Raw genomic sequence first — 12304 nt, 5'->3', positions numbered from 1 at the left:
ACCCCGGCCCTTTACTTCATCCCCCCCGGCCCTTTACAACACACTTCGGGTGTCATTGTCTCCCATCACTCCCAGATGGGACTATCTCATTGCAGAGAAACAAGCTCAGGGTTCCCATTGATTTGTCATTGTCATGAGTTAAAATTTCCATGAAAATAAAATGTTCCTTATGTTAATTGTTGTGGCGTGTCTGTATCTTATTTTGAAGGGATGTTTAAACATTACCATAGTGATCAGAGAGCGTTAGGGCAGTGGTTGAGAATAGAGGAGTAAACTACCCCCCCCACCGGGCCTCAGTAAAAGGCGTTGAGTGGTCCCCGGCGTTGAGTGGTCCCCGGTGATAAAAAGGTTGGGGACCACTGAGCTACAGGTTAAGAACCAAGGGCCTAGAGCCCTTTGTCTCCTACGCTTCAACTTGTGCTTTTTGACAAGCCAAGGCTTAAATACCTGAAGGGGGGAGGGAGAAATTCTCATCCATAGACTTTACAAAAGCTGTACATTTATTTTTTAGTTTTGGAAACTTTATGCAAGTGATAATATTTGCAAATTGTTCACCACATTCACAAATACTAAGAATGAAAGTCAATATTCTGTTAACATTGCAAATCTCACTATTTCAAACTTTCAAGTTGCCCTAAAGACCTGAAAGAACTGTGGTTTCCCAAATGAAATCTTTGCCCTAAGATTATAACAACTAGGGGTCCAAGCAATCCATTAGTGACACATGCTGTTCATGGCCCTAGTATGTTGATTTTTCCCCTCTACCAGCAGTCACAACACAGTTCTAAGAATAATAGACCTGATGCTGATTGCTTGCCAATATCACCAATTTCAGATTTCCAGAGTACATTTTAAAGATAAGAACATGGGGAGAATTAATTATTTCCTGCAGAGAATAGTTTCAGAAAGCCAGCATGAACCACAGAACTTATTGATTGTAGGGAACCCTGATGGCTTAGAAAATTGGTAATAGAATAACATAGTGCCTTTCATCTACGGCCATCCAATATAGGGTTCAAATGGGCAAACAAGTATATTTCAAAAGAAAAAAAATCTTTAAAGTACAGTACAGCCAAGGATGCAGGTATTCAATTTCTATCACCTTTTTTCTGATATGCAGGACAGGACAATATTTCAAAACCCAGGGAACCAAAATCAGATATTTAAGAGCTAATCGCATTGCTGTTGGGGGGGAAAAGTGTTTAAGGTAGTGATATACCACTTCTAAGGCTATGAAACCATTAAAATCAGTAAACAAAATGAATGATAATGAATCTAAATAAAGCCACATGAAACAAGCAACTTAGAATGTCAGCACATTTAAAGTCAATTTTTCAAATTGTTACTAGGTGCTGTCATTAGTGTTTTAGTCCAAGGGACTAGTGATTTCAGAATTTCCATCTCTGACAATCTCCCTTCTCCTGGCTGGCAAACATATTAGCATACCAGTCTGTGTTCCACTCATTTATTATTCATTTGTTCATTTTAAGATATCCATGCTACCTTTCTTCCAATGCTGCATTCAAGGAGCCCTGCAGGGGGGAAAAACCACTAAAAACAAAACCTACACAGTCTCAATATCACACCAAAAAGTTTCTCTATCAAAGTCAATGTCTCTCCTCTTCTGGGGAGTGACAGATGCCACCATCACATAACCAAGCACATTACCTGAGCTCACTCCTTCCTCTGAGGTTAATCATTATGGGCATGCTAAGCATATTGACAGTAGTGTATGTTGCCAGAGAATTATACAAAGGATATAATTTGCAGTTCTGTTAATCTGGTTTTAATCAAGTTAGGGGACTGAGAAAGGATGGCCATATTAATAAAGGTGTTGGTTCATGCTTCTTGTTAGAGATCCTGGACTAGAGTTTGGAACCGAGCCGGTTAGACTGGCCGTCTCCAACCATGACCTTTGGCAGTTTGCCCCCATTTGTCATTGATAGTGTTGCAACATTTCATTGGGATGGGTGAAACAGGCACCTGCAGGGGACATGTTTCCAGTTACCTTTAAGGGCAGTGGATTGTCAAATAGTCACGTTTTTAAAAATAATATTTTAACATTATTAGGTTTTCTGCATTGAGTACCAAATTGTTGTGGGCCGTATTGAGTCACAGCAGAGCACAGTCTTTGGAGAACCTATACAAGGGGTGTTTCTCCTACTTTAGGCACACCTCAGTCACCTCTTGTACTACTGAAAAATAGGAAATAAAAATGGTGAGAACAAGAGATGCACAATTCAAAATGTATTGTTTTTATCCTGTATCAGGAAGTCAACAAGAACATGATCATCATTTTCATTAAATATCAAGATAATTGTTATAGAAAACCATTATTATTATTATTACCAGAAATTAAGCCCTCTGTAAACAGAATACAGCAGGTGCTAGCCCCCCCCCCCCCGGGTTGCAGCCATTCCCAGACGGCCGGGCAGTGGGATCGCTGGGTCTCTTTGCTGGCAACCACGCTGCCCGACTGGCTGGGAAGGGTTTTTTCCTCCCCCTACGGGCAACTGCCTTTCCCAGCATCCCAGGCAGGGATGTCACTGGCTCTGTGAGCCAGCGGCAGCGCTGGCCAGTCGGCTGGGAAGGGCTTTCTCCTCCCCCACCCCCGGGCAGCAGGAATTCCCAGGTGGCCGCGCTGGCCGGGCAGCGAGGAAGGGCGCTTCCCCACCAAGGCTCCCCCCCTACCCAAGGCAGGGGCTTGGGGGCAGGAAAGAAGCAGGGCGAGCACGTCTTCGATACGCCATCTCTGCTTCTTTCCCGGCATCAAAGGCCCCCCCCCCTCCGCTCTCCTGTGAGCTCCGTCAACAACCTAGCTTGTTGGCGGACCAGCAACAAATGGCAGCGGTGGGGAGAAAGTGGTGCACAGTGGGGAGTGGGTGGGTTGGGAGGCACTTTGCGCCTCCCGACTCGTCAGGTCTGGGGCCAGTGGCCAATCGCCAGAATGACACGCGGAGGGCCCAATCGGCAGGCACAAAGCACCCTCCTCGAGGGCCCTTACTGTTTTATTTATACCGCTCCCACAGAGCGATTATAGGTTATTATTTTAGATTTATTTCCTGCCACTACCGAGCCAGCTCATGGCGGGTTACAAATCATAAAAACTCCATTTAAAAAACCCAATTAATACATAATCCCCAACCTAGCAGAAACCCCTCCCCAGCCCCGCTACTAGAGGTGGGGAAGGAGGTGGATCCAATACTCATACCTGGAGGGGGGCAGGAAAATTTTGTTTTAATAAATATCAGAAATGTTTTCCTAATTTAATGCAGTTATCATGACATTTCTGAAGGAAATTATATTTTTGGAAGTGTCTCCCCCTGCTGGATTTAGCAGGAGCAGGAATTGAGGAACTGCAACCCAAGCCTCAGGTGGTCCATGGCTCACCAGCCCTTTAAACCTTGAAGGGCCATTATTTTTGATGGGCACTATGTCCCACAGACCAGCAGAGGGCCAACCCACACACTTCTCCTTCCCTCTGTCTTGCTACTTTCTTGATATGACTCTGTCCTGATATCAGAAGTGTAACTGTTGCACAATTGGAAATTGCTAATCTCATCCAGTACCAGAAATATTGTTTTTTTAATCAGATTAGTAATACTGGATGGTACATTCATAGCAAGCATTGCAGAATAAAGTGTGAAAGGCAGAGTCACTGAGGCTCCTCAGAGACATGAGTATATGAATTAATCTAGCTATGCTTATGGTTGTTAAGTGTAGGTTGCTGCTAACAGGCAGCCTGTTTCAGGTAACAACACTAAGGCAAATCCCTCCTACCCCTCAAACTCGACCAGCACTACCACTGACTTTATTTATCTTAACTTATGCTTCCAAATCATGCTGAATGGCATTCCTCTCTCACACACATGCCACTCCTGGCTGCCTGTTTAAAAGCTATTTTATGCCGAGCAAGACCATTAGTTCATTTAGCTCAGGGCATTTGTTTTGACTGGCAATAGCTCTCTGGGGTCTCAACCAGTGAAAGGTCTCCAGCAACTTCAGATTATTTTACTGGAGATGTCAGGAACAGTCTGCATGCACAACATGTTCTCTATCACCAACTCGCCCCCCCCCCCAATTGTTAACGGGGTGACCCTTTAAAATTCTGAGTCCTGTTGTCACTTTTATTTTGCCAGTATATGTTGACGTGTTTTTTTTTAAAAAAAAAATATTAGTACATATAATACATGTTAGTGGAATTAAAATAAAATTGGTCATGATCCCACTGAGGTGATATCCTTTCAGGATCATTGTTTAATTCTTCCACTGCTATCAATACTGTAACCATATTTTCTTCTACATATCATTCCTACCTGTAATATTCAGTTCTGAAGTTTATCAATGCTACTTAGTCAATGATAATTCTGAAAAGAAATGGCAAAATTTTACCCACAGTAATTTATGTTAAAGACTTTTAAATTTATTTCTATCCCACCCTTCCATAATGCTCAGGCTGGGTAACAACAATAAAACAGTAAACAAAGTTAGTGTTAAAAGACTTGAAAACAGTTACAGTTCACTTATTGCTCCTCCAGCTAGAATTCCCAAATGGGAGGTTGTCAGGCAGGATCCGAACTTTCAGCTTTCCTCTCCTGCCAGTGCGAGACCAGTATTTCTAGGTGGACATGACTTTAGACCTCAGGCATAAGCATGGTTGAACAGCTCTGTCTTGCAGTCCCTGTGGAACTGATTTAGGTCCCACAGGGCCCTGATCTCTCCTGTGAGCACATTCCACCAGTCTGGGGGCAAAAAGGCCAAAAAGGCCCTGGCCCTGATCAAGGCCAATTTTACCTCCTTTGGGTCAGGGACCCTGAGCGGATGTTGATCCAATGATCTTAGTGCTCTTGGGGGGTGGGTTATACACGAAAAGACAAAACCATAGATATACTGGTCCCAAGAAGAAAAAGAAGAAGAAAGACAAAAGAAAGAAGTAGAAGTAGTAGTTCTTATATGCTGCTTTTCTCTACCAGAAAGAGTCTCAAAGCAACTTACAATCGCCTTCCCTTTCCTCTCCCACAACAGACACCATGCAAGGTAGGTGAGGCTGAGAGAGCCCTGATATCACTGCTTGGTCAGAACAGCTTTCTCAGTGCTGTGATAAGCCCAAGGTCACCCAGCTGGCTGCATGTGGAGGAAAAGCAGGTATTCAAACCAAATTAGAAGTCAACACTCCTAACTACTCCTAAAGGTAAGTACAAACACCTTTAAACTGATTTGATCTCCAATCTGGAACCAATGTAGCTGGGCGATCACTGGTGTTGTATGTGCTCTCTACTGAATCCCTATTAGGACTCATTCAGCCTCATTTTGAACATTGTATAGTTTAAAAAATTAAGCATAATCGGAAATCATATTCATTGTGCATATAAAATTGCTAAAATAGGCCACTTAATCAAATTACTTTACCTTTAATTTAATAGATTTCAAGTAATTTGTAATTATTATTCAGAATATCTCTTCACAAATCGTTCCATTTTGTCAGTCAATGAACAATTAGAAACGTGAAGGAGAATTATCTTATTTTAGAAAACTACTTTGTCCACAAATATTGAAGATTATTGTGAAATACAGAGACAGAAAATCAACATACATTACACTGTATTGTGCTGTATACTCATTGTTCTGCATTGTATATTTATAATGCAATTTAGATATAGGCATATTCTGAGGTCAAATTTTACAGGGTCAAGTACTAAACTAATAATAACTTTGGATTGATTTACATTTATAAAGTATGCCTCATGGAAGAGCATTGTGACTGAATGTGGGCATGCATTTTCCTAGATGTAACCCAGTCATGTACTCACACAATAAGACAGCTGTACCTCATGTTATTTTTGGGAAAGGTTTTTACGGTATTATTTTTAGTATTATTCAATATTATCTTACATATTCTGTTCCTCATTCATTGTTGTTATTGTTAGGTGCGAAGTCGTGTCCGACCCATCGCGACCCCACAGACAATGATCCTCCCGGCCTCCCTGACTCCACCATTCCCCGGAGTCCATTTAAGTTTGCACCGACTGCTTCAGTGACTCCATCCAGCCCCCTCATTCTCTGTCGTCCCCTTCTTCTTTTGCCCTCAATCACTCCCTGCATTAGGCTCTTCTCCAGGGAGTCCTTCCTTCTCATGAGGTGGCCAAAGTATTTGAGTTTCATCTTCAGGATATGGCCTTCTAAAGAGCAGGCAGGGCTGATTTCCTCTAGGACTGACCGGTTTGTTCACCTTGCTCATACAAGGTATTTTATTGCTCCGTTTCTATAAAGTACAGAACTGTGAACAGATATGGCCATTATTTTATTTTTGCCAAATTACCACAGAATGTGTGCCATTGTAATATCAAGTGTCAACCTGCATGTAAGAAGTAGCCAACGCTGATCAAATGCCACAAGCAGTTTCTATAGACTACTCATTGGCTAAGTTAATGCATAACAGAGATAAGGACCCTTTCTTGATCTGAGCATGCTCATGCAACTCTCTCCTGAGCAATGCTCACATCGCACTGTCTTTATAGACTCTTAGGCACTGACACAAGATTCTCTTATTTATCCCAGTTGGTATGGCATGAAACAAAGCTTTTTTCCCCACGCACATACACATACTCAAAGCCCCATCTAAGAGTACAGCACTAAGTACACCACTGTTCAGCCAGCTTCTCTTTGGACAATATCTCCTTGTAGAGAACCTCTGATGGAAAATCATAGTTAGATTACAAACAAGTTAAGGTATCATGCATGGCTGGCCAGATATCCCATATCTATTCTACTAAGTAACCTTCCACCACCACCCCCTTAGAAACCCAAATTGGCATGAGAATTAGCTGACTTCATCTGACCCGCTTCAGAAGACAAAGACATAAAGCCTCCATACAAATATCATCTATGGTCCAAAAATCAGCATTACTTCTAAAAAGAAGAAGAAGAAGAGTTGGTTCTTATATGCCGCTTTTCCCTACCCGAAGGGGGCTCAAAGCGGCTTACAGTCGCCTTCCCATTGTCTGCTCCTGTAATGTAAAGTGTATGGTAAAAAACAAAAAACAAAAAAACATGTTAACATTATCCCAGTGGAAGTTTAATACAGTTTAAATATTTACTTATTTGATTTTTATTTATAATTTCATTTTTATAAATCAATTTTTGTTATATAACCCCTCTCTCTTCACTCTCCTTAGTGAGAGATGCAAATGCATAATGTATTACTTTTTTAGGATTTTAGTACAGGTGCACAGCACATGCCAAGCCGACTTCCTAACTCAAATGGGTTACTCTAACTTACATTTCCATTTCTTTCTCCTCCTCATTAGCAACCCCCATATCCTTTCTCACCCCCATATCCACACAGACTCCTTGCTCTTGTACCTCACCACAAGTACTGTTGTCATGTTTTAGACTTACATCCAGGTAGTAAACTCCCAAAGGCCCTGCAACTGCATGAAGCAAAGCAGTTCTAGGCAATACAGCAATTGATCCTCAAGCCAAGTTATCACTACCAGGACAAAGGGAAAGGAATTAAAATGGCTCAGCAATTGGAAAATGATTCTAAGAGAGAATACAGCACAAGGTTACAGGACAGTGATTGTTTTTTAAAGTTCTCTCCACCTGCTACCACCTGTTTGGTGACCCAAGAGAGGCATCAACTTCTGGCATTAATATAGGCCGACAGATGTTTGATTATTTGCGTTACCAAGAGAGTAATGTGTGAATCATTCCCAAGCATTGAGTAATCTAGCGATGAATAATAATGAAATAATATATCACTCCTTGTCTGAATAAGCTCCACGCTTTGAGTATGGAAACTGTACTAATTTACCTCTTATAACTGTTTACTTTCCACAGGCCTCAAGCAGCTACGCTTGCCAGTCCAACTTGTGCCACATCTGGGGTTCCACTTCAGTGGAATAACCTCACTTTTGCTGGTATTGTATTTCAGGTCACAGATTGCTCTAGAATCCTCCCTGCTGGATTATAATTTTTAGCGACCAAATATCTTCTGAGCACATATCTTATATTACCTCATTCCAGCTTGCGGGCTGCCCTTCATCTCTGCCATCGTTGCTCAACTCTACACGATAAACATCAGTTCTGCAGACAATAATAGCCACTTTGGAGGGTGGACTATGAGGCCCTGTACGCTTTTGAGGTCCCACCTCCAAACTTCAAGGAATATTTCCAACCCATGGGTAGCCAACCTCCAAGTGAGATCTGAAGATCCCCTGGAATTGCAACTTTCTCAGACTATAAAGATCAGGCAAAAATGGCTACTTTGGAAGGCACTGTATCCCACTAAAGTTTAGGAATGCTACCCTCTAGGGATCTCACGGAATCACAGCTCATCTCCAGGCAACAAAAACCCGTTCCCCTTGGAGATGCCAGTTCCAAAGCCCGTTGCACCCAGGAATGCAACGGGCACTAGCACATATACCTGCACTGTGACCTTCCTGGATTCTGGTCCTCCAACCCCCACTCCCTATTCAGTCTTGAGATCCAGTGTGGTGAAGTGGCTAAAGAGTAGCAAACTCTAATCTCAAGAGCTGGGTTTGATTCTTTATTCCTCCTCCATATTCAGCCAGTGGGCTGCCAACTTCCAGGTAGGGGCCTGGAGAACTTCAGAAAGATGAAAGAAAGACAGGATGAAAGAGAGATAGGAAAAGAGAAAGAGGGGGGAGGGAAGGAAAAAAGGCATCAGTTCTCCTGGAGAAAACAGCTGCTTTTGAGGGCCACCTTCCTGCCCTCCACATCTTCCAAAAGCCCAGCCAGGAAGCCGGGGGCTGCAAACTTTCCCCAAAGGCTAAGCAGGAAGACCCAAGGGGGTTGCCTTCTTCCTGCCCTGTTTTCCATATCTCCTAAAAGCCAGGCTGGGTGGGAAGGCCATGGAGGGAAATTCTTTCCTACCCAACCCCATTTCCCAAAGGGAAGGCTGCCTCCTTTTTACCCAACACCCACATCTCCCAAAGGTTGGGCCAGACAGGGAGGGGTGCCTCCTTCCCAGTCCTTCCTTCACATCTCCCAAAGACCAAGTTGGGTGGGGAAGGCCACGGGGGGCTGCCTCTTTCCCATCTACCTCCACATTTCCCAAAGGGCAGGCAGAGAAGGCCAAGGAGTAATTCGCTGCCTCATTCCCACCCAACCCATCTCCCAAAGGGCAGACAGAGAAGGACATGGGATAGTTGGCTGCCTCCTTTCTACCCATCCCCATCTCCCAAAGGGTGGGATGGCAGTGATCAGTCCCCCGGAAGAAAAGGGCTACTTGGGAGGATGGAACTGTCCGGCTTTTGATCCCATTGAGGATCATTTTCTGATTAGAAAGTGGTTTACAGTTCATACATATATTTGCAAACAGTGCAGTGGGATTGGCTGAGGGACAGTGACTTGTCCCTGGCATCCAGTGAGCTCCAGAAATTGTTGCATCCAAAGTCAAAATGTGTGTGTTCTACAAACCCTGTAAATAATATTTGCCTAAATAATAGTCTCTAATCCTGTAGAATGGCATACAAATGTATGCACATTTATTTTTGCTCCGTATGCTCCATGAGATCAATCTGGTTTTTCCCCAGACCAGCATAAGCATCAGAGATTCTCATGCTGATTCAGACTTTTGGGATTATCCTTCTTCTGCAATTTCACAGTCAGGATCCCCCAAAAGGTAGCTGGACCACCACTACTCATCTGCATTTTATTTTTATCCATTTTCATCCAGTTTTATCTTGATAAAGCCACATTAGAATGTAGCATTTTCATGTGCGCATCTCAAGCATTTGTCAGTTCTGCTCTGCATATTTTCCATGTCTTTGAGTGACACATGGGGGTAAGGAGTGCTCCTGCTTTCATGTGGCATTTTTCCATAGAAAGACTCTGGGGCCCTTGGAAACAAAACAACTGAATGGGCTTTAAGAAACATTGCTTGGAAGAACAAAAGGACATGATCTATCTGGGGCTGTCAAAGGTGACTAACTTAAATTCATGATGATCATTTTATTGCACTATAAAACAGTAATTATATAACATTACAGATACATCACTTAAGATGGTCAATATGAATTGCTGTAATTTCTTTTATGAAATGCATGAGTTATAAAATTTCATATGTAGGATCAAGCAAATTATTACTTCATCAAAATTAATGTGGATAATTATATTAAGAAAATAACACTGATGTTTTTTCGATTCACATTGATTTCAATTTGACATTTTAATTATTGCCTTCATTTCCTATGGGTTTCAACACTGGTGGCAGATGGAGAGATTTTTTTTTTTTTGATTGACCCCTTTAAGACCTCAATATTCTTGTAGATGAAATACTGTCAAAGTTCATTTGTGCATAATATAAGAGTCAATATTTACTTCAAGCACTTTCAGAACACAAGTATAGCTGTAATGAGGATGATAAAATTGTCTGGGAACCATAAGAGGTGGTTTATGAGATTAGTTAAATGAAAATTATCGACCTACTTAGGTTAATTCATAGCAAACTGAAGAGGAAAACATTCAAATATGAAATAAGTCTCTTCACACTGAAATAATTACCTCAATATTTATCATTTTGTACTTTGGTTTATTAATATACACAAAATCTGAGAAGAACTGAGAGATTTATTAGCTGAATAGGAAATTTTTCTCGGCTATAATGCTAATGATATGTATGAAGATGTTCATCTCATAGCGACATGAACTACATTTTAAAGTGAGTATCTGTTATGATAACAACAACAAAAACACTGCCTACAGCCATCCAATGTAGAATGGTGAGGTAACTGTGAAAGGGAAGGAGACAGAGACAGGAACTGAAAACACAAGAGGAATTGTGGGATGAATGTACTTCCATGAGCATTTAAGCAAACAAAGAATGTGCTGTGTTCAAACAGTGGAGATTTATGTGGTACAGAAAACCACAGCCACCATTAAAAGTTTTAAAAAGTCTATTAAAAAGAAAATGTCCACACACATACTCTCAGTATAGCAACTGAGAGAGTAAGAGATCCAAACAGAAAATATATATGTGCAGTTCTTCTACGGATCTCTGTCTACATCCCCTAGGAGACGTTAATCGAAGGCAGGTTCCTTAAACTTAAAACTGATGGTGGTTCTAAAGAGTTCCCATTACCTTAGAACTGGACAGGGGCAGCTCGGCTATCCTTGTTCTTTTAGATCTGTCGGCCGTGCTTGATCACAAGTTGTTAGTTTGCCACCTTGACGGTGCTGGGATATGTGAGACAGCCTTTCAGTGACTGATCTCTTTTCTCAAGCACTGGACCTGGAGGGTCCCCATGGGGGAAGAGTTGTCATGCCCCATTCAACTCCCTTGTGAGGTTCCACAGGGGGCAGTCCTCTCCCCCATGCCCTTCAACATCTACATGTACCCTCTGGCCCAATATGTGGATGAAACCGAGCTCTATCTCCTAATGGACAACCACCTGAACTCCCCCTGGATACATTCACCAGATGTTTGGAAGCTGTAGCTGGATGGTTGGAGCAGAGTTGCCTGAAACTCAACCCCTCGAAGACGGAGGTCCTGTGGCTGGGTAGGAAGGGATCAGATCAGGAAGCACAGATCAGGAACCTCCCTGGCTAGGGTCCACCTTAGCATCTCACCGAAGGCCATGAATTTGGGTGTGATTCTGGATGCCTCCCTATTGAGGCCCAGGTCAGTAAAGTAGCCCACTTGGCATGTGTCAGGCCTGACTACTATCTTTCCTCTAAGCCAGTGGTCCCCAACCTGCGGGCCGCGGCCCGGTGCCGGGCCGCAAAGGCCATGGCACCGGGCCGCGGCTCCCTCTCCCCGCCCCGCCCCCGCAGTAAAAAACTTCCCAGGCCGCAAGCTTGCGGCCCGGGAAGCTTCTTACTGCGGGAGGCGGGGAGAGGGAATCAGGGCCGGGCCGCGCCCGTGCGGGCCACGCCCGCTCGGCCCGATCCGCGGGCGCGGCCCGTGGGCGCGGCCCGATCCGCGGGCGCGGCCCGGGCGCGGCTCGCGGGCGCGGCTCCGGTGCGGCCCGATCCGCGGGCGCGGCGTGGGCGCGGCCCGTGGGCGCGGCCCGATCCGCGGGCGTGACCCGCGCGGGCGCGGTCCGCGGGGGCGCGGCCCGATGCCCTGCCGGTCCCCAGCCTCGGAAAGGTTGGGGACCACTGCTCTAAGCCATTCACCAGCTTTACATAATTGTGCAGCACTTAAATAGCCTGTCACAGACATAGTTGGAACTATAGAGGGAAAGTCATGGGGTCTTAACTAGAAAGATCACAGAAGATGCTTCTGCAGCCTGTAATCAGAGCCAGCTTCCTCTCATAGCTTAGTGCTGGGACTTCTCAA

Source organism: Paroedura picta, chromosome 7 (genome assembly GCF_049243985.1).
Source record: "Paroedura picta isolate Pp20150507F chromosome 7, Ppicta_v3.0, whole genome shotgun sequence".
NCBI classification, from domain to species: Eukaryota; Metazoa; Chordata; class Lepidosauria; order Squamata; family Gekkonidae; genus Paroedura; species Paroedura picta.
The sequence above is the reverse complement of the archived record's forward strand: the minus strand, read 5'-3'. Positions refer to the sequence as shown.